Raw genomic sequence first — 20,995 nt, forward strand, 5'->3', positions numbered from 1 at the left:
AGGCTCTGAGCCATCAGCCCAGAGCCTGACGCGGGGCTCGAACTCACGGACTGTGAGATCGTGACCTGGCTGAAGTCAGACGCTTAACCCACTGCGCCACCCAAGCGCCCCACAAGAATACAATTTTGAAAGAAGAAAGCACATAACTGAGTGATGAGCAGGCCAAAAGAATGAAAATCTAAGCCAGCAGCAGGGGAAGACCAGAAGCAAGTTACAGGACCTCAGAAAGGCTCAGGAATAGAAGCAACAATACCTATGAAGGTCAAGAGAAGGGAGTTCAAGGGGTACCTGGCTAGCTCAGCTGGTAGAGCCTGCAACTCTTGATCTCAGGGTTGAGTTCAAGCTCACGTTTGGTGTACAGATTAAAAATAAAATCTTTAAGGGGCACTGGGTGGCTCAGTCAGTTAAGCATCCGACTTCAGCTCAGTCACGATCTCACTAGTTGTGAGTTCAAGCCCTATATGAGGCTCTGTACTGACAGCTCAGAGCCTGGAGCCTGCTTTGGATTCTGTGTCTCCCTCCCTCTGTGCCCCTCCCACACTCATGGGGTGTCTCTCTCTCTCTCTCTCTCTCTCTCTCCCTCTCCCTCTCTCAAATAAATATTAAAATTTTTTAAAAAATAATAAAAATTTTTGTAAAACAAAGAAGGGAGCTCAAAAAGGAGGGACCCATTTAAAGTCTGAATAAGAAGCAGTTAGACTCCCAAGATGCGCATTCTCCTACCCTGGCAGATAACCAAAGTTTTACTTTCTGGGGAGGACGAACCAAGCTAGTCAGGCACATCATGCACAACTGAAGGCAGGGGTTCAACAGGATATAGAATTTTACACAGTGAATTCCCTCCCCAACCCATTTCCCCATTTAGATCCCAGAAAAAGGTTTATAGCTTAAGGAAGAGATCAGCCCTGGGAGCAGATACTGATTTTTGGGGATGCCTCAACTAAACAGGCCCGAACAATTACCCTACACTATACCCCAGAGTTTAAGCAGTGAGACCCCAAATCCCTCCCCAACTCCACCCAGGAGGTAACTGCCCCTCCACTACCCAACTTTGGAAGTTTATTCTCCAGAAAGGGTAAAAGTGAATGAAGCTCTGCAGCCAGGACGATCCCAGACACAATATGAAGATGGATTTATACACTAAATATATGCATCCCAACACTTCCCCACTCATTTCCCAGAACCTTGGCAGTTTGCTTTACCATCCAAGCAGGAAATTAGAAGATTCTTCTCTGGGGAATCTAAATAGTCCACAAGAAAATACATACAGATATCCCCCCAAAATGGCCCAGGGTGGCCCACAGTACATCTCAAAGTTGCCAAGTCTCACCGCATGTTCTAAATTACCAAGCAACCTCTTAGTGGTTATTCTTTAAAATGACAGGAAAATCCAAGATTCACCAGATTTCTAGGGTTGACAAGTGGACCAAAATAAACATTTAAAAAAGCAAAAACTTACATAGAGAAGTCACTTCAAAAAACTAACGGAGGGGGCACCCGGATGGCTTAGTCAGTCGAGCGTCCAACTTTTGGCTCAGATCATGATCTCACAGTTCGTGAGTTCGAGCCCCACATCGGGCTTGCTACTCAGTGCAGAGCCCACTTTAGATCCTCTGTTCCCTCTCTCTGCCCCTCCCCCACTTGCACTCTCTCAAAAATAAATAAAACATTAAAAAATTAAAAATAAAATAAAAATAAAAAACTAAGAGGAGGAGGAAAGAGGAGTTCTTGTTTAATGGGTACACGTTTCCACTTAAGAAGATGAAAAAGGTTCTGAAGATGGATTGTGGCCATGGTTGCACAGCAGTGTAAATGTATTTAATGCCACTGAACTGTATACCTAAAAATGTTTAAAACGGTAAAAGTCGGGACACCTGAGTGGCTCAGTGGGCTAAGTGTCTGACTTCAGCTCAGGTCATGATCTTGTGGTCCATGGGTTCGAACCCCACACTGGGCCCTGTGCTGACAGCTCAGGGCCTAGAGTCTGCTTCAGACTCTGTCTCCCTCTCTCTCTGCCCCTGCCCACCTTGCACACATGCTCGCTCTCTCTCTCTCACACACACACAAAAATAAACATTAAAAAATATTTTTTTAGGGGCGCCTGGGTGGCGCAGTCGGTTAAGCGTCCGACTTCAGCCAGGTCATGATCTCGCGGTCCGGGAGTTCGAGCCCCGCGTCGGGCTCTGGGCTGATGGCTCAGAGCCTGGAGCCTGTTTCCGATTCTGTGTCTCCCTCTCTCTCTGCACCTCCCCCGTTCATGCTCTGTCTCTCTCTGTCCCACAAATAAAATAAAACGTTGAAAAAAAAAAATTTTTTTTTAAATTTTTTTAATAAAATGAAATAAAATGGTAAAAATTATGCTATGTATATTTACCACACTAAAAAACAAGAGGGAAGGAAAAAAATCTAACAGTATCTTCAAAGTAAAAAAAAAAAAAAAGTTATATCCACTGGGGGGAATATAATAGCATGTTTTATGTTGTTTTCTTTAAGTTTGTTTATTTTTGAGAGAGAGAAAAAGCAAGCATGAGCCAGAGAGGGACAGAGAACGGAAGAGAGAGAATCCCAAGGAGGCTCCACACTCCACGCAGAGCCCAACTTGGGACCTGATCCCACAACCATGAGATCATGACTGGAGCTGAAATCAAGAGTCAGATGCTCAACGAACTGAACCACACAGGTGCCGTTTTGTTTTTGTTTTTCTAAAGCAACAATCAAAAATAATAAAGGGACCTTGGAAATTTAAAAGAACTGAAAAACTCAGTAAAAAGTAAAGAGCTAATATCCCTAATATAAAGAACTTTCTTAAATTGAGGGATAAAGAAAAAAAAAAGCCTGATGGAAATATGGGAAAAAGACATAAGGAGACATTTCACAAATATTTTTAAATAGCTCTTAAACATAAGAAAAGATGTTCAACTTAAAAAAAAAATGGGCAAAGAGGGTTGGGGAGTTGTGCAAAATGAGTGAAAGGAGTCAAAACGTAAAAACTTCCAGTTATAAAGTAAGTTATGGAGATGTAATGTATAGCATGGTGATTATAGTTAATAATGCTGTACTGTGTATTTGAAAGTTGCTAAGAGAGTAAATCCTAAAAGTTCTCATCACAGGAAAAAAAAACTTTGTTACTTAGTAGTAGATGTTAACTGGACTCACTATAGTCATCATTTTGCAATGTATACAAATAGCAAATCATGATGTAGAACTGAAAATGATATAATGCTATATGTTAATTATACCTCAATAAAAATGTGGGCAAAAACTGTGACAACACATTCTGTTGGTGGGAGAAAAGAAACTTTCATACTTTGCTGATAGGAATACAAACCGATAAAATCCTTTTGGAGGAGAATTTGATAATATCTAACAAACCCTGGTATTTACCTTTTAATCTAGCAGCCCCACTTTTAGGAATTTATCCTTAAGATACACCTCCAATAATAATGAAAATACAAAATCAAGGTTAGTCATTACAACATTGTAATTGCAAAATAATGGAAACCTAACAGGAAGGTAGTTGAATAAAGTATGGTTCTTCCACACACTGAGTGAAGCTATAGAAGAATAAAAATGAACTCCATGAGCTAACATGGAATGATTTCCAGGGTAAGTGAAAAAAGCGAAGTTCAAATGAGTATTAATACTATGCCACCAAGACATGACCGTGGCACATAGACACCACAATTGCAAGTTTGGGGAGTTCCCAAAACCAGCCTCAGGTTTGGCAATTTGCCAAAAGGACTCACAGAGCTTACTGAAAACTATTATATTCATAGTTATGGTTTATTAAAGCTGAAGAATATGGATTAAATCAGCCAAGTGGAGGAGCACATAAGGTGTTCTAGCACCATGAACACAGGAGAACTTTACTGTCCTGACATCAGTGTATGACAATATTGTCATCCAGGAAAGCTTACCTGAGCCTTGATATCCAGAGCTTTTATTGGGATTTTTAGGCATAACTGTTTGCCCACAAGACTGAGCTCAGTCTTTCAGCCCCTCTGGAGATCCACTGATACCAAAGTCATTACCCTAAACTACACTGTCGGTCCTTCTGGCATGGCCAATCCCCATCCTAATTCATGCTGTTAGACTGTTGGTGATCCAAAGCTCCCAGGCAAATACAGACATTCCAACAAGGCATGACATTCCAAGGGCTTAGAGATTACCTCCCAGAAGTCAAGGATAAAGGCTTGCTTTTGGGGCAAGGTTAAATTCTTTACCATGTAGCTGCTTCTCATGGAAGAAAAATTACAAAAATATACACATATCTGCCCTTTCGTCCCCCAAGACAAAATAAAATAAAAATACAAACATGGGAGGGTAAACCAGAAACTAATGAGAACAATAACATACAGGAAATTATAGGTATGTATAGGATGAAAGAATGAGAAGGAAATGGCACAGGGATGAGAGAGAGTGGTACTTCTCTAAGCTTGCCTTTTTATAAAGTTCTGACTTTTAAAACCATGTTAATGCTTCATATACTAAAAAATATATACAAATAGGGGTACCTGGGTGGCTCAGTAAGTTAAGTGTCTGACTTCAGCTCAGGTCATGATCTCATGGTTCATGAGTTCAAGCCTCGCATCCAGCTCTCTGCTGTCAGTGTGGAGCCTGCCTCAGAATCTTTGTTCCCCCACTTCCCTGCTCACGCTGTCTCAAAAATAAATAACTTAAAAAATACATATATACACACACACACACACACACACACACACACACACACAAATAATTAAAATCAACCAGAATGCAGGAGGACTCCAAAATGAAATACAAATAGCAAATGAATGACAAATAACTATACTGAAAAAGTATGAAAAAATTAGCCAAAGTAATTTTCAAAAACATTTGGACTGTACGGGACTAGAAACAAAAGGACTGTATACAAATACTGTACTTTAGCAAATTAGTCTTCACAAATGAATGAGTTAATTTTGAAACTACTTTGTAAATATTCTAATTTTTTTAGTTAAGTAGGCTCCACGCCCAACATGGGGCAAGGGTTATATGCTCTATCAACTGAACCATCCAGATGCCGCAACTTGTAAATACTAAAACTGAGTACATAGGAAAATAAGTTGTAGATAAACAGAGCTAGGTTTTTCACCATTGATGAAAGGAGTAGCAGATAATGAACAGACTGAGACAGGTTTGAATCTATAATGACAGAATGAAATCAGAAGTATCCATATGAGTTCATGATTTTATATATACCTATACACAGATATACATCTAGAAATGTGCACACATGTGTATTTCCTAGCTCTGTCTACTTAGCGTAGAAGCAGTAACATCCCAGTAGCAATGAACACCCCTAGCACCCAGATCTTGGTTCCCATTTTAAAAAATGACTGATGCCAGAGCAGGACAGAGCAAATAGATGAGCCTGGAATATCATTATAATGCCAGAAAGCAAAAAAAAAAAGTGCTCAAGAAATTATGACATGTCAAAAGAACACAGGAACCAACCTAAAGAGCCTTGCCATGGTCAAAGACTCTGAGCAACTAAATATATAATGACAGTAATGGATTATAAGAGCAAAACAAATCCCCTAGTCTGCAACAATATATGACTAAATAAATGGAGAGAAGGGACAGCTCTCCTTACACAGAATTTCAAATTAATAAATACAGAAGGAATAATGGAAATAGAAAAGTTATAATTTGCAACTCATAAACAACAGACTCAGGAAAGAATATTAGATGAAAAAATACAGTGAGAAACAAGATATATACAGTCTCAAAGTATCTCCACAAGATACTTAAAATCACAAAGGGAAAAGTTGTACCTTTCAACAGAAAACCTGACAAACATCACCTTAGTCAGGTGATCAGGGCTATCATCACCAGTAGTAATAAGATATGATGTTCATATGCCTCCTGATGTAGCACAATGTCACTTGTATGATGTATCACCTCTGTGATGTTATAAATGTATAACCTGAATTTAATCATAAGTAAAAACAGATAAGGCCACACTGAGGGACGGATACTCTCTAGGATAACTGGCTAATACTCTTCAAATGTGTCAAGCAGGGGTGCCTGGGTGGCTCAATCGGTTAAGCGGTTAAGCGTCTGACTTCAGCTTACATCAAGATCTCACAGTTCGTAAGTCTGAGCCCTACACCGGGCTCTCTGTTGTCAGCACAGAGCCCACTTCAGATCCTCTGTCCCTCTGCCCCTCCCCCCCAGTGCACACTCTCTCTCAAAAATTAACGAACATTTAAAAAAAATGTGTCAGTCAAGGTCATGAAAGACAAAAAGATTGAGGACCTGTCCCAGATTAAAGGACTAAGCCTAAGACAGGATAACTAAGGCAACACGTAATCCTGGATGGGGTCCTGGTCCAGAAAAAGATCACATGTTAGGCCATAAAACAAGTCTCAATAAATTTAAAACTGAAATTTTATTATGTGTCTTTTCCAACCAGAATGGTATGAAACTAAAAGTCAATGACAAGAAAAAAAAAAGAATTAAAAAACACAAACACATGGAGGCTGAACCACATGTTCACCCAATGGGTGAACAAAGAAATCAAAGACACCAAAAAATACACGGAAACAAATGAAAATGAAAACACAGGGTCCAAAATCTTTGAGACATGGCAAAAGCAGTTCTGAGCAGGAGATGTGTAGTGATAGAGGCCTACCTCAAGAGAAAAAAAAAAATCTCTCGGGGTGCCACCCGGGTGGCTCAGTCAGTTAAAAGTGTCCAACTCTGGATTTTGGCTCAGGTCACAGTCTCGTGGTTTGTGGGTTCAAGCCCTGCTGGCAGTGTGAAGCCTGCTCAGGATTCTCATTCATATTCTCTCATTCATATATTCTCTTTCTCTCCTCTCTGTCCTCTGTCTCCCCTCTCTCTCTCCCTCTCCCTCGACCTCCCCATGCTAAGTAAATATATAAACTTAAAAAAAATCTCAAATGAGTAATCTAAACTTACACCTAAAAGAACTAGAAAAAGAAGAATAAAACCCAATACAAGTAGAAGAAAGGAAATAATAAAGAACAGAAATAAATAAAATAGAGACTAAAAAACCAATAGAGGGGCACCTGGGTAGCCCAGTCGGTTAAGCATCCAACTCTTGATCTCAGCTCAGGTCATGATCTCCGTCGTGAGTTCAAGCCCCACACTGAGCTCCAGGCTGGGTTTGAAGCCTACTTAAAAAATAATAATAGGGCGCCTGGGTGGCGCAGTCGGTTGAGCGTCCGACTTCAGCCAGGTCACGATCTCGCGGCCCGTGAGTTCGAGCCCCACGTCAGGCTCTGGGCTGATGGCTCAGAGCCTGGAGCCTGTTTCCGATGCTGTGTCTCCCTCTCTCTCTGCCCCTCCCCCGTTCATGCTCTCTCTCTGTCCCAAAAATAAATAAATGTTGAAAAAAAAAAAATTAAAAAAAAAAAATAATAATAATAAATAAATTTTTAAAAATAGGAAAGACCAATGAGGGGCACCTGGCTAGCTCAGTTGGTAGAGCATATGACTCTTGATCTTGGGGTCATGAGTTTGAGTCCCACATTAAGCAGTAAGAGATTACATTAAAAAAATATTTTTAAAAAAGAAAACAGGGGTGCCTGGGTGGCTCCATTGGTTAAGTGTCTGACTTCGGCTCAGGTCATGATCTTGCAGTTCATGAGTTTGAGCCCTGCATTGGGCTTTGTGCTGACAGCTGAGCCTGGAGCCTGCTTCAGTTTCTGAGTCTCCTCTCTCTGCCCCTCCCTCACCCATGCTCTCTCTCAAAAATAAAAAAGTAAACATAAAAAAAATTAAAAAATTAAAAATTAAATTAAAAAAAGAAAAGAAAAAAGTGGCAAAAGGAAAGAAAGAAAGAAAGAAAGAAAGAAAGAAAGAAAGAAAGAAAAAGATTATAAACCAGAAGATCAAGGTCTGAGGGAAAATTATTTTCAACACAGAACTTGAAACTAACTCAGCCAATTCATCAATCAAAACTGAGCATAGAAAAAAGGTTTTCAGAGATGTAAGTTATCAAAATACAGAACTACCATGCATCTTTTTCTCAGGGAACCACATTTTGTCACACTCTGACAAAATGAGGGAGTAAATGAAGAAAGACCTGAGACCCAGGAAAGATCCAAAACAACACACAAGCAAGAGAAATCCTAAAGAAAATGGTAAAGAAAGATCAGAGTGACAACTATGCCTCAAGCCTAGAGAGCCACCAATCCAGAAGAAAGAGGTCAAAAGGATTTGGGAAAGATGTCTCCAAAAATGTGAAATTGATAGAATTTCTAAAATGTCTGAATGCAAAGACAGATGAGATACAACTGGAAGAGAGCTTGAAAATATATTTAGTTTACTAAAAAGACTACTCACTTTAGGGACAAGAAAAAGTTGCACAAGAAAGGAAAAACAGTCACTATAAATCATAGAGTACTACATAACTTAGCTGTGACTACCATTTACATAATCATAAAAAGGCAAACACTGCTCTAATCAAATGGTTCTCAACCAGACACTCCATATCATACCTCTCAGTCCAGTATTTAGAACTGTGTGGGAAATTTTTGGTTGTTACAATGAATTTAGGTTGGTATTGATATTTAGTGCCTGGTGTAATGCTAAATATCATGTAATGGACAGGATAATGAAGAACTGTCTCATCCAAAATGACAATACTGCCCCTATTGAGAAAAACTGCTTCTAGCCAAAATTACAGAATCACTACACAGTGAGGATAGATGGGACAGCAGACGTGTACATGTATGTAGAAGTGAGGAGCACATGTTAAAGAGAAGTAAATCTTTATCTTCCATAGTCTACAGATAAAGCTTAACACTAGGAAATCAAAAGTAACATTAAAAAAAAAAAGCTAATTTAGGGACATGCTGTCGATACCAAAGAACAACTCAAAGACTTGAAAGTGGCTGTTGCTGGGAAACAGGAAATGGCAGAAAGGGGCAAGATTCTGGGAACTAAGTCAGGAAAGAGGGCTAGAGGTTTCTCCTTCAGTATACATTTCTCTACTTAGTCCCTTTTATTTTTTTTTAACATTTATTTATTTTTGAGAGAGAGAGAGACAGAGTGCAAGTAGGGGAGGGGCAGAGAGAGAGGGAGACACAGAATCCAAAGCAGGCTCCAGGCTCTGAGCTGTCAGCACAGAGCCCAACACAGGGCTCAAACCCACGAACTGGGAGACCACAACCCTAGTCAAAGTCGAATGCCCAACCGACTGAGCCACCCAGGTGCCCCTCTACTTAGTCCCTTTATAAAGCACCTACATCCCATCCTCAAATAGGCAAGGTTCCCTCAGACCAGAGACTGTTTTGCCCTCTCCACACCACATACTAACTCTTTAGTTATCCTGTTTTTATGTATAGGGAGAAGAAAATGTCAGATCTGGAAGGATTTTTCTTAAACAGACTTTCAATCACTTATGTATATATATTTTAGTCTCACCTTCACCTACATGTCCACAGTCCATGACACTACTCACTAACCCTGAAACTTTTAAAAGGTTCTGAAACACAAACATGACTACTTGTCAGCTTTCTCCACTTGTTGGTTTAGGATTCAGCTTTCTCAAGTCTGTTAATCAGTTACCACTAGTCTTTTCTGCTTTCCAGCTTCCAGAATGTAGGGCTTGAACTCACCACCCCAAAATCAAGAGTTGCATGCTCTGACTGAGCCAGCCAGGCACTCCTCACTTCTCTACAGTTTTAATGGAGTTTTCAGGCTGCTGTGGAATTAAATGTGTACATTCAATCCAATTTCCTTACCATAACACACTGCTGAATAAAACAAAAAAAATTGCTAAACAAAATGTACGAGCCCATTTTTTGCTAAGTGGAAAAAGCCGTGTATTTTGAATATTTATAGGGGAAAACATGTCTATCAGAATTTACACCAAACTACTAAGAGTTTAGGCCCACAGTTCCTAAACTATGTGCCAAGGAACCCAAGGGTTCTGCAGTAAATTCAGAGGGATATCACAAAGCATTCTAAATCAGAGGGGAAAAAACAATATTCTTTATCTGTCATACCTATCAAACACGTGACAAACTACCAGTTTAATACAATTCAGTTTCAAATTAGATCATGGTATATTCTTTCTAATGACATCCTATCTTTGCAAAGTTGGGTTTTTGTTGGTTACTGTGATTAAAAAAAAAAAATTTGCAAAAATCTATTTGAAATAGGAAATGTGGGTAGCAGTGTCTAATGATTCCAAGGTTTGAGAAGTTCTCTAGTGCCCCACCAGTACATTGGGTAATTGATTATTTAAGAATGAAATAAAAATACTATATTGTCTTTCAACTGATGTGTATTTAAAAAAAAATTTTTTTAAGTTTATTTATTTTGAAAAAGAGGAAGAGAGAATCAGTGGGGGAGGAGTATAGGGCGGGGACAGAGGATCCAAAGCAGGCTCCGTGCTGACAGCAGAGAGCCCGACGTGAGGCTCAAACCCACAAACTGCCGAGATCATGACCTGAGATGAAGTCATACGCTTAACCAATTGAGCCACCCAGCTCCTGATGTGTATTTTTTAAACAACTATTGGGTTGCTAGACTATAAGTACTTAAGTTGTTTAGATCTAATTACTTAATAAATTACTAGTTATTTAATTATTAGGCCTAAGGATACTATGAAAAAGACACTAAAGGGGGCAGTAAACAAAGAAAGTTTGGGAACCTCTGGTTTAGGGTATTATATTTTACTTTTTTTTTTTTTTTTTTAAGGTTTTTGTTGTTGTTGTTGTTTTAGGTTTTATTTCTTTTTGGGTGGTGGGGCGGGTCAGAGAGAGAAGGAGAGCGAGGATCTGAAGCAGGCTCTGTGCTGATAGCACCAAACCCCATGCAGGGCTCGAACTCACAAACCATGAGATCATGACCTGATCCAAAGTCGGACACTAAACCAAATGAGCAACACAGGTGTCCCTTTATCAATGGAAAAAGAAATTAAAATAAACTTAATATGAAATCCAAATACATTCTCATTGTGCACTACTTAGAGAAACTATCTGAACTGTACCTTAAAAAGTTAATCTAACATATTTCTTGGTGGTGGTTATATCACCAATAATGTTGAAGTTATAAAGATATACAAACATCTTTCAAATTTCAATTCAATAAATGAGTTTTTACAAATATGATGACATATGAGTGTTCAAAAAATTATTATAGTCTAATGTGAGAGTCATTTGAACAGGTATTCACAAATGTAATGAATAGAAGGTCAAATTGAGAGTATTATGGGAAGGGGCACCTGGGTGTCTCAGTCAGTTAAACATCCAACTCTTGATTTTGGCTCAGGTCATGATCTCACAGTTCCTGAGATCAAGCCCCACATCGGGCTCCACACTGACAGCATGGAACCTACTTGGGATTCTCTCTCCCTCTCTCCCCTTCACCCCACTTGCACTCTATGTTAAAAACAACAACAACAGAGTATTATTCTGGCAAAGGGTCAGGAGGAAAGACCTCTCTGAAGAAATTATTTTTAAGCTGAGACAAAGGATGATAAATGGTTACCAGGCAAAGGGAACAGATCAACAAAAGCCCAGTACAGTGAATGCAGTATTCAAAGGAAATGAAAGAAACTTCAGGATCACTTGGAGGAGGACCCGGAGAATAGAAAATGCAAACTAATGGTGCTGCTACTTAACATAAAGGTAGTGTCAAGCCACTAAAAGATAAAGAGGGGTACAAGACCTGATCCGTATACTTACAAAGATCATTCTACCTGCCGTGTACAGAATGGCTGGGAGAAGGCCACAGCAAAGGAAACCTGTTAGGAGGCTGTTGCAGGTAAATATAGGCAAGGTACAAAGTCACTCAGATTAACAGACAATGGAGAGAAACAGCAAAGTGAATCAATCTTGAGACTTTTTAGAAGACTGTGTGGAGGGAGAGGAGTAAGAGTTTTGGTATGAGCTACTGGGTAGATGGCTGTATAATTTACATGGAACAAATGGAGAAAGACTGGAGGAAGGTTATACTGGCTATGTCTTTAGTTTTAGACATGGTAGACTTGAGGTGACTGTAGGAAATTCATCTGGATATATAGTGCTGGATATACAGGTCAGGAAGTCTAAAAAAAGGATACCACAGGAATTATAGTTTAAGCCATCAGCTTATAATAACCAAAGCTACAGAAACTGATAAACTCACCTAGGGAGACTCTGTAAAAGGCAGAAGCAAATGCACCCTAGGGCAGTATTCAGAGGAACTCTGGGATGTAAGAGTGAGATAAAGGAAGACTACTTAGCAAAGGAAAATGATAAGGAATGATCAGAGAAATAGGTAGAAAATCAGGTTAATGTGATTAGGAAAGCTAGAGAAAGTTTCCAGAAGAAGAGAAATGGTCAAAGGCTGTTGAGAGCTCCAGCAAAATAAGGAATGGGGTACCTGAGTGGCTCAGTCAGTACAGCATGAAACTCTTGATCTTGGTTGTGAGCTTGAGCCCCATATTAGGTGTGGAGATTACTTAGAAAACAAAAAACAAAACAAAACAAAAAAGGCAAGATAAGGATTAAAAAGTCTCCATTTGATTCTCATGACATTTGTAAGTCAAATTTTAATAGAATGGAGAGAACAAAAACCAAGATGGATTGAAGAAGACAATATATAAAACTGCCCAAGAAGCCCAAGTAAATACGAGATAGACAGGGTAGGGGGTTTTGTTTTGTTTTGTTTTTAACGGAGACAGTTGTTCATATATGAATGCTCCATACTATACTTACGGAAAGAGATGGCAGACTGAACACATTTTACTCTTACTCCCTCCAAAATCCCATTAAAATGAAAATAAAGCATTATTTTAACTTTATTTTTTAAAATATGAATTATATACAATGAAATGTATAGATAAAAAGGTTTTGGGTTTTTTTAAAGCATATATACACAAAATGGAAGAGGGGACAACAAAACCTTTTGGAACTTGGAACGCAGATTGACTTAAAGACTGAAAAAAGTTAATCTCAAGTACGCAAAGGGGAAGCAATCCAGTTTATGCAACAGTGCCTCAAAACAGATCAGGAATTGGCAGCATCAGGTTTTATAAGAGAGGTGTAAACATGGTGCTAAAAATGAGACCAAATCATTTAGATAACCTCCTACTCTCCACAAAACCAGCCAACTACCCCTATCTCACCTTTACACAAGTATGGAGAATTATTTTCTATACTAGAACAGTGCTGTCCAATGAAACTTCTGCAATGACAGAAATATTTTGTATCTGCCCTATCCAACATGGTAGTCTTTGGACACATATGATTACTGACCACTTGAGAGGTGTCTGGTTCAAATGAGGTATTTACTCTTTAAGTTTAATCACTAAATTTAAGTGGCTACATGTAGCTACTGGCTACCATATTGGACACTGCAGCTCTAGAAGGTAAAACAATGGATTCCTGGCCCAGTTAAGAATATGGGTATCATACTGAAAATAGTTAACCAAACATAAAGAGTTTACACACTAAGGGCTAAAATCTCTATCCCTTCACTCAGGTTAGCTACCAGACTGCTGGCAGCCAGCTTAAAAGCTCCAAGCAGGAGATCTGAAGATTTTTTTTTTTTAAGATTTTATTTTTAAGTAATCTCTGTACCCACTGTGGGGCTCAAACTTACCACCCCAAGATCAAGAGTTGCAAACTTACAACCCCAACTGAGCCAACCAGGTGCCCCTGAAGATTCTTTTTTGAGGAATCTAACTTGCTCAAAAGGAAAGCCAAAGATACTGCTACTGAAGGTTCTCTAATAAGAGTTCATCCAGTGTGCTCTAAAATCGACAAATCTCAGGGCGCCTGGGTGGCTCAGTCAGTTGAGCGTCCAACTCTTGATTTTGGCTCGGGTCATGATCTCACAGTTTGTAGGTTGTAGCCTGCATCAGGCTCCTCTCTGACAGTGCAGAAGTGCAGAGCCTGCTTGAGATATTTTCTCTCTCTCTGCCCCTCCCCCACCCTTGCTCACTCTCTCTCAAATTAAAAAAAAATTAATTAGGGGTGCCTGGGTGGCTCAGTCAGTTGAGCATACGACTTAGTTCAGGTCATGATCTTGCCATCCACGAGTTCGAGACCCACACTGGGCTCTGTGCTGACACTTCATAGTTTGGAGCCTATTTCAGATTCTGTGTCTCCCTCTCTCTCTCTCTCTGCCCCTCCCCTGCTTGCTTGCTTGCTCTCTCTCTCTCTCAAAAATACACATTAAAAAAATTTTTAATTAATTAAAACAAATGGTATCCCATTATGCTCTCAAGTCCTCACAGACATAGAAGACTGCCTCAAAGACCAGCAAATGACTTCTATTAAACTCCACTTTTCACTGGGTCTTCAAGCTGTTATTACCCTCAGCCCGCCTTGGTTTCTATGTTAAACCTGTAATATCAGTTTAGACTAAAACTGGAACCATGGGTTCAGATTTATCCTTTTTAAGTACCTCTAACTTGAAAATTTTGCTGTAAAAATATGAAATTCAACAATTTTTAAAACCTCAGAATTAAGGTATTTCAGCCACAAAAATAAAAAAATTTGGAGACTCAGTAACGGCTTTTCATCTCAGACACATAACATGTTTCTCTAGACTTGAATTCACAGACTACATATCTGTTAACCTGGGGGTTTTAAAAAATATTTATTTTTGTAATCTCTGCACCCAATGTGGGGCTTGAACTCATGACCCCAAGATCAAGAGTTGCATGCTCTACTGACTAAGCCAGGCAGGCACCCCTGTTAACATGTTTTTTTTAATTAGCAAATTTAGAATGCCCTTTGTCATCTGGTTGTAGGAAGTTAACATGCTAATAAACAGGGTCAATTTTAGAAAATAATTCAGCATCCTATGGACTTGTGATGTAGGGTCTATTTGTGGCTCTCCTACTAACACAGAACAGGAATACTAAAGCAATGAGGTTACTGAAGAATAATTTGAGAATGAGTATATCTCCCTAAAAGAGAATGTTCAACTCTGCCTCATTACCTTAGCAATTCTGAAAACATTACAAAAAATAGTCAAGAGGTTTTCACTATAAGAAAGATACACATGAAATACTGTTACCGCCTAATCAGTTGACCCTTTCCAGGCATCTATCAAAAATTTTTAAATATTTATTCATTTTTGAGAGAGAGAGAGAGAGAGAGAGAGAGAGAGTTGGGGAGAGGCAGAGAGAGAGGGGGACAGAGGATCCATAGCAGGCTCCAAGCTGAGAGCAGAGAGCCAGATGCCAAGCTCAAGCTCACAAACTACAAGATCATGGATGATCTGAGCTGAAGTCAGACACTCAACCGACTGAGCCACCTGGGCACCCCATCAAATTCTTTAAACCAGTGACACATTACAACTTAACCAAGAAAAGGGACTAAAAATTCAAGGACAAGCTTAAATACCAAGAGCCTCTAGTTAAATTAGGTGTTTATAAGGCAATTAGAGATGTTTAGAGCCCCAGTTCTCAAACTGTGTTTCACTGGAAGCTGACCAGCGATACAGAGTGGTCATATATACGAGTACATATGAGGATAGAGGAAGGGGTTTAAAAAAAAAAAAGTCTGTGTATAGTTGACTGGGTTTATGATAAGTGAGAACAACAGCAAAATTTTCTTAAATAGAATTTTTCCATGGTTTGTGAAAGCTTGGCATAAAAGCCTACTAAAAAGCTGATTTACAAAGTGATATAACCTTTATATAATTATGCCAAAAAAACAAACCTAAGCAACATTTAGTAAGAAACTTTATTGTAAAAGTTAATACTTTCATCAAAGAGCTTTAAGGAGTGTTAATGCATAAGAAACTACAAAAACAGAATTATACTGAGCCACTGACTTAAAGGACTTATCTTCTGGGCTCAAGGTGGTACAAAAGAGTACTACTGATTCAAGTAAAGTGATTTGTTAAGGAAAGAAAGAGAAAGAAAAAAATTAAAAAGGTATAGAAGGCAACAAATTAGTTGGACATTACCTTTCATCTCTGAGCCTGTTTATAAACTAATATATGAAACCTGCTCTACATCTGGGTTTTCAAAACTTGAGTATCACCTGAGAAGCTATTTAAAGACCACAAATACCCATGTGCCACTTCAGATCCACCCAGGCACCTGGGGTTTTGTTTTAATTACCCCAGCCGATGCCCAGCCAGGTTTGGAACCACTGGATTAGATAACCCTCAAGGTCCCTTTCGTGTCCATCAGCTAAAATTCCCAACTGACAATTCTGTGTCAAAGGAACTGAAGAGTGCACTTGGCTACATACTGCATGGCAGCCATTGTCATGTTCCATTAAGGAAAAGGAAGCACCCTTAATCTGTCTGAGCAAGCAACTCACCTGTAAGAACAGGTGCAACTTACTCAAATCACTTGGCTGCATATCCGCTCGCTCCTCCCCAAACACTTCTCTAACTTCGGGTCTACTCAACATCAGGGGCACCTGGGTGGTTCAGTCAGTTAAGCCTCCAACTTCGGCTCAGGTCATGATCTCACGGTTCTTGGGTTCGAGCCCCACGTCGGGCTCTGAGGTGACAGCTCAGAGCCTGGAGCTTGCTTTGGATTCTGTGTCTCCCTCTCTGTCTGCCCCTCCCCGATCACACTTTCTCTCAAAAATAAATAAAACATACAGAAAAACTAAACTTCAGAGTGGGGTATGTTCTACTCTCTCCAATACAGAGAAAAGGCAGCTCCTCAGATTAACTCAGGACTGTAACGTCCACCCACTCAAAGGGTCAAGTTCTTGTTCTTATTCTCTGCGCATTTTCAATTAACACGAAGTGTTTTAGAGGCACAGTGAGGGGTCCTCAGAAAGATGTGCAAAGAATTTCTTCTAAAGCAGGCCAAGGTGTAAATAAAGCCCTTCCAGCTTTTTATCCTAGAAAGGGCCCACTGGACAAAACAATCTTGAGTAAGGAGCAAAACTGATTTAAGTTATTCCTCATATACCCATAATGCTTATCATTAAACATGAGACATCTGGTTGGCTAGGAGAGTCTGACCTCGTCCTAATGCTGCCCAACCCAAAGTAGAGCCCACAGTTAGGTTCTAACCACATAAGATACTAGTTTCTCCTCTGGCCCCCTCCTCCATAGCAAGTGTAGTTATTCTGAGTAAAAGATGTAATTAAGAACCTACCATTAAATGTCCAGGATATTCTTAAATCCAAAACGTTTAATGGCTGATGTTCTGCTTTTTTCACTTCTCTTCATTCTCCCAGGTATTTATGTAGGTATAAGAAAGCTCCGCTTCACATGTGGTTAAAAATGTCTAAGTGTCTAACACGAGATTAAAACCACTAACAAATGGCAGGCTAGGATTTTAACTCCGCTCTTCCGACTTAAATACAAAACCCTCATTTCCCACATCCTCTCGGCGTCTCTCCTCCCCCAACAGAGTGGCCCAGTGGAAATGGGGTTGATACTGCCCAGCATAGACAGAAAAACAGAAAGCCTCATAGAAAACAGACTTCCCACCATCTTAATGTTTAATTGTGCCACACACATTCGCTACAACAGGGTCTTAAGAGTGTGCGGGGGGAAGGAACCAAAGGCAGGAAGGAAGCAGAACTGTCCGAACAAACATAAACTCTCGGCTTTCAAAACGGCAGTAGCGGGAGGACCTCTAACAGCAGCTCTTCCTCTCAAACCTTTCCCCGGCCTCAGGAGAGGCCCTAGCTTTCTCCGCTTCTACGTCGTACAGTCCAAACTGGAAAGAAAAAGGGGAGGACAGAGGTCCCTCGGGACAAGCTCCCTTCCGGCCCCCAGAAAGGCAGAGCAGCGCTCAAGGAGAAATTTGCTGCCTCCGGTTCGGGCGTGGGGGAGGGCAGCGCTCGAGGCCTCCAGGCCGGGGTGCTGAGCTGGCGCGCTCTGGCGCGGGAATGGCCAGCAAGCCCGGTCCGTAAGTCATCCCGATTTGACACCGGTCACCTACTTACCTACGTCGCTCGCTGCCGGCACCTGCCCCACCGCGGGTTCAGATACTGCCGCAGCTCAGACTAAGGCCCCGCCTTCGCCAGCTCTAGGGAACCCCAGACAGTGAGGAGGTGTCCGGCCTGCTCACAGCGGCCACGGCCACCGAGCTTCCTTTGCAGCCTCCGCCGCGACGCCGGCGCTCACTTACATCGTCACCTCCTTCCGTGCCCTTCCGCCTCAGCCCCGCCCGTGCCCCGTGCGGGCAGCGGAAGAGAGAGTGGCAGGCTGGCGGTGGGGGCGTGGCTCCGCCTTCGCTCCGCTTCCGGCGGCGCGTTTCCCCGCCCCCCGAGACGTCCGCTTGACGCGTCCTGCCGCGCCACGGGGACTCTTAACCCGCGCCTCTGCAAGGGAGGGGTTTGGTAGAAACAGTACCTGGAAATTGTAGAGGCTCGGCAGGCTGCTTTGAGACTTTTCTGTTCAGCCCCCTCGCACCTTTATAACCCCAAAAGGGTCAAGGCAGACCACAACTACTAAATGGCCGCTCCCTCCGCTAATCCCTTTTTCCCTTTGGCCCAAAGCGAAAGACCACATTCCTGTTCTGGATGCACTTTAAGGCGTGGCCCAAGCTTTTCTTTTCTGGTTTTTCCGTGATCTTACCCCTTGGTATAGTAATGTGCCTCTTCATCTGTGCTCCGCCTCTGAGGGAACACTTCCCCTGGAGAGCTGGGGTCTTATTAACGTTACAGCCCCAGCACCGAACAGTCTGGCCTACAAGTGCTTGCTTAGTAGGTGTTCAGTAAAACTGTTACTTTATTTCTTATGAAGAGAGAAAAGTGGCTTCAGCCTGGTACATTGAGGCACTAGTCACTCAACATTTTTTTTAACGTCTTTATCTTGCAAGCCCTCAGTCTAATTGTGGGGAGTCGTAAATGGATAATACAATGTCTAGACAGAAAATATAGCAGATGTATAGTGGAAAGTGAATTCCATTTTGGACATTCGATTTGGAATAGAATGGAGGTGGATACAAATGAGTATTTAGGGTGGGGTGCTTGGGGAATTCTCAGGCATGGTCTCTTCAACTGGAGTTTTTGCTTCATTCCCTCCTTTCCTCTGAGATTCCAATTACATGTGTAAGACTATTTGACCTTGTACATCATGTGTTCTAACACTCTGTACCATCCTTCTTCTCACTTGATGCTTCAATTTGAATGTTTTCTATTGTCCTATTGTTTTGAGTTTCCTAATTCTCTCTTCTGTGATCTTCAGTCATTTGTCAAATCTATACACTGAGTTCTTAATTTTTAATAATGTATATTCAGGGTTTTGATTGTTTTATACATTTTATGTAGATTTTATATCTGATGAAAATCTCCAGCTTTTCATTTTGTTCATCATTTCTTCTGTTTTCTTTATCATGTTTTGTTTGTTTGTTTTTTCCTCCCTCCGTCCTTGTTTGCTAACTTCAATGTTTTGATCATCCTTGGTCTAGTTCAGTGCTTCATTATTCTCTTTTAATTATCTGTCATATTTTCCTGCCACTTCACATGCTCGGTAGATATTATTTTCTTGTGTACACAAAAGGATTGTAGAGCCACCACATGATATCATCTACTGGTGAGGATTCCCCCTTCCCTCTGTTAGGTTGGTAGAGAGGGGCTAGTCCTCGGGGTCTAATCAGGGATTGAGATGGGTCTTGGCAAGTTTGTCTTCCTATACTCATTCTACCTCTTGTTCATCCCTCAGGTGTAGCTCAAGTTTTTGATAGAAAATCTGTTTCCTCAGCCCTAAAAGACTATAGTACTTCCAGTTCATTCCTCTGGGGCTTTGAGCTTAGTTCTTTAGCCTCCAACCAATTGTGCTTCAAAATATGAGAAATGTCTTGCTGAGCTGGGAAAAAAAAAAAGAGAGAGAGAGAGAGAGAAATTAGCCATGTGTTTGAGGAGGCCATGTCCCTCTAATGGGGTATGGTTTCCTAAGTACCATGACTTTTTTTTTGAGTTTTGGTTCAGTCCCATAGCCTCCCAAGCAGGTCTCAACTCAGAAAATGCCCTACATGGAAAACTAGGTATGCATGGGGGCGCTTCTGCTTTCAGTCAGTCCCAGTAGCCCACTAAAAGTTCCTCTGGGTTTTCTTTGCCCCCATAGGCTGCCTCTGCCTAGATTAAGACTGATTCCCAGCCTGTCCCTAAAATCAGCAAATGTTTCCAGAAAATAAAACAGCTAGTGATTATCAACTCACCTTACAAGGGCTCTCCCCTCTCTGGAGTTTTTGTTTACCTCAAGTTAGATAACAAGTCCTTCTTACTTCACAGCTCTCTGATACATTTTAAACTATGATATTTTTAACTTATTCTGCATTTTCTAAGGTTGTTGTAGCAGGAAAATTGTCCTGTTACAACCTACTATGTCCTATTTGGAAGGAAAAGTCACTTGTAAAGCTCAGTTATAGCATGTCTACAATGCCCAAAGTGTAAGTGATACCTTCAGTTTATAACCAAAATCCTCACATTTCTTTAGACTTAGACATTTATACAGGTTCATTCCTCACTACAAAACCCTTCTGCATAATTTTTCCATCCATGATTTAGTAGACTTTTTAGGAGATTAAAAAAAATAATAACCATAATTGAGCTCTTACCATGTACTCAACATTTTATGGATATAACATTTTACTTTGACAGCAAACCCTTGATATGGGGATTTTTCTATTTTTATAAGTGAAAAGACAGAAACTAGAGTTAGTCATAGACCTAGAGCCATGTAGTGGGATCCATCCGATCTTAAAGTCCCTAAAAAAATACTATTTTGCTTTCCCTTTAGGGTTAAATACTCTACAACTGTACTATAAAAAAAATAGCCACTAGCCACATGTAGCTATTTTAATTTAAACTAGTAAAATTTAAAATTCAGTTCCCCAGTTACACTAGGTGCATTTCATATGTTTAATAACTATATGTGGTTAAAGGCTACCATAATGGAAGACAAAAATATAAATCATTTCCATCATTGCAGAAAGTTTTACTGGAAAGCTCTACTCTTAGATTTTTACAGAAAAAAAATAGGAAGATTTATAAGAACAAAATAGAGTTCTTGCATACTTAAAAAAATTTTTTTCATTTTTAAAAAATTTTTAAAAAAGCCTCCCAAATGT

The 20,995-nt window shown here is 40.4% G+C and overlaps 1 protein-coding gene across 5 annotated transcripts in view; it reads right to left on the bottom strand.

Annotated features, from left to right (window-relative positions):
• SENP5 (SUMO specific peptidase 5) overlaps window positions 1–18,109 on the bottom strand; it is a 50,584-nt gene extending 32,475 nt beyond the window's left edge. For 2 of the 5 annotated variants that reach the window (XM_047876580.1, XM_047876581.1), the window contains exon 1: window positions 17,865–18,109. The gene's annotated coding sequence lies outside the window, so the exon portion shown is untranslated. Of the gene's footprint in view, window positions 1–12,363; window positions 12,385–17,864 lie in introns of those variants that run through there. The other 3 variants (XM_047876577.1, XM_047876578.1, XM_047876579.1) reach the window with 2 other exon arrangements.
• Window positions 18,110–20,995: the final 2,886 nt, after the last annotated feature.

This window comes from Prionailurus viverrinus, chromosome C2, assembly GCF_022837055.1.
Source record: "Prionailurus viverrinus isolate Anna chromosome C2, UM_Priviv_1.0, whole genome shotgun sequence".
In the NCBI taxonomy this organism is placed as follows: Eukaryota; Metazoa; Chordata; class Mammalia; order Carnivora; family Felidae; genus Prionailurus; species Prionailurus viverrinus.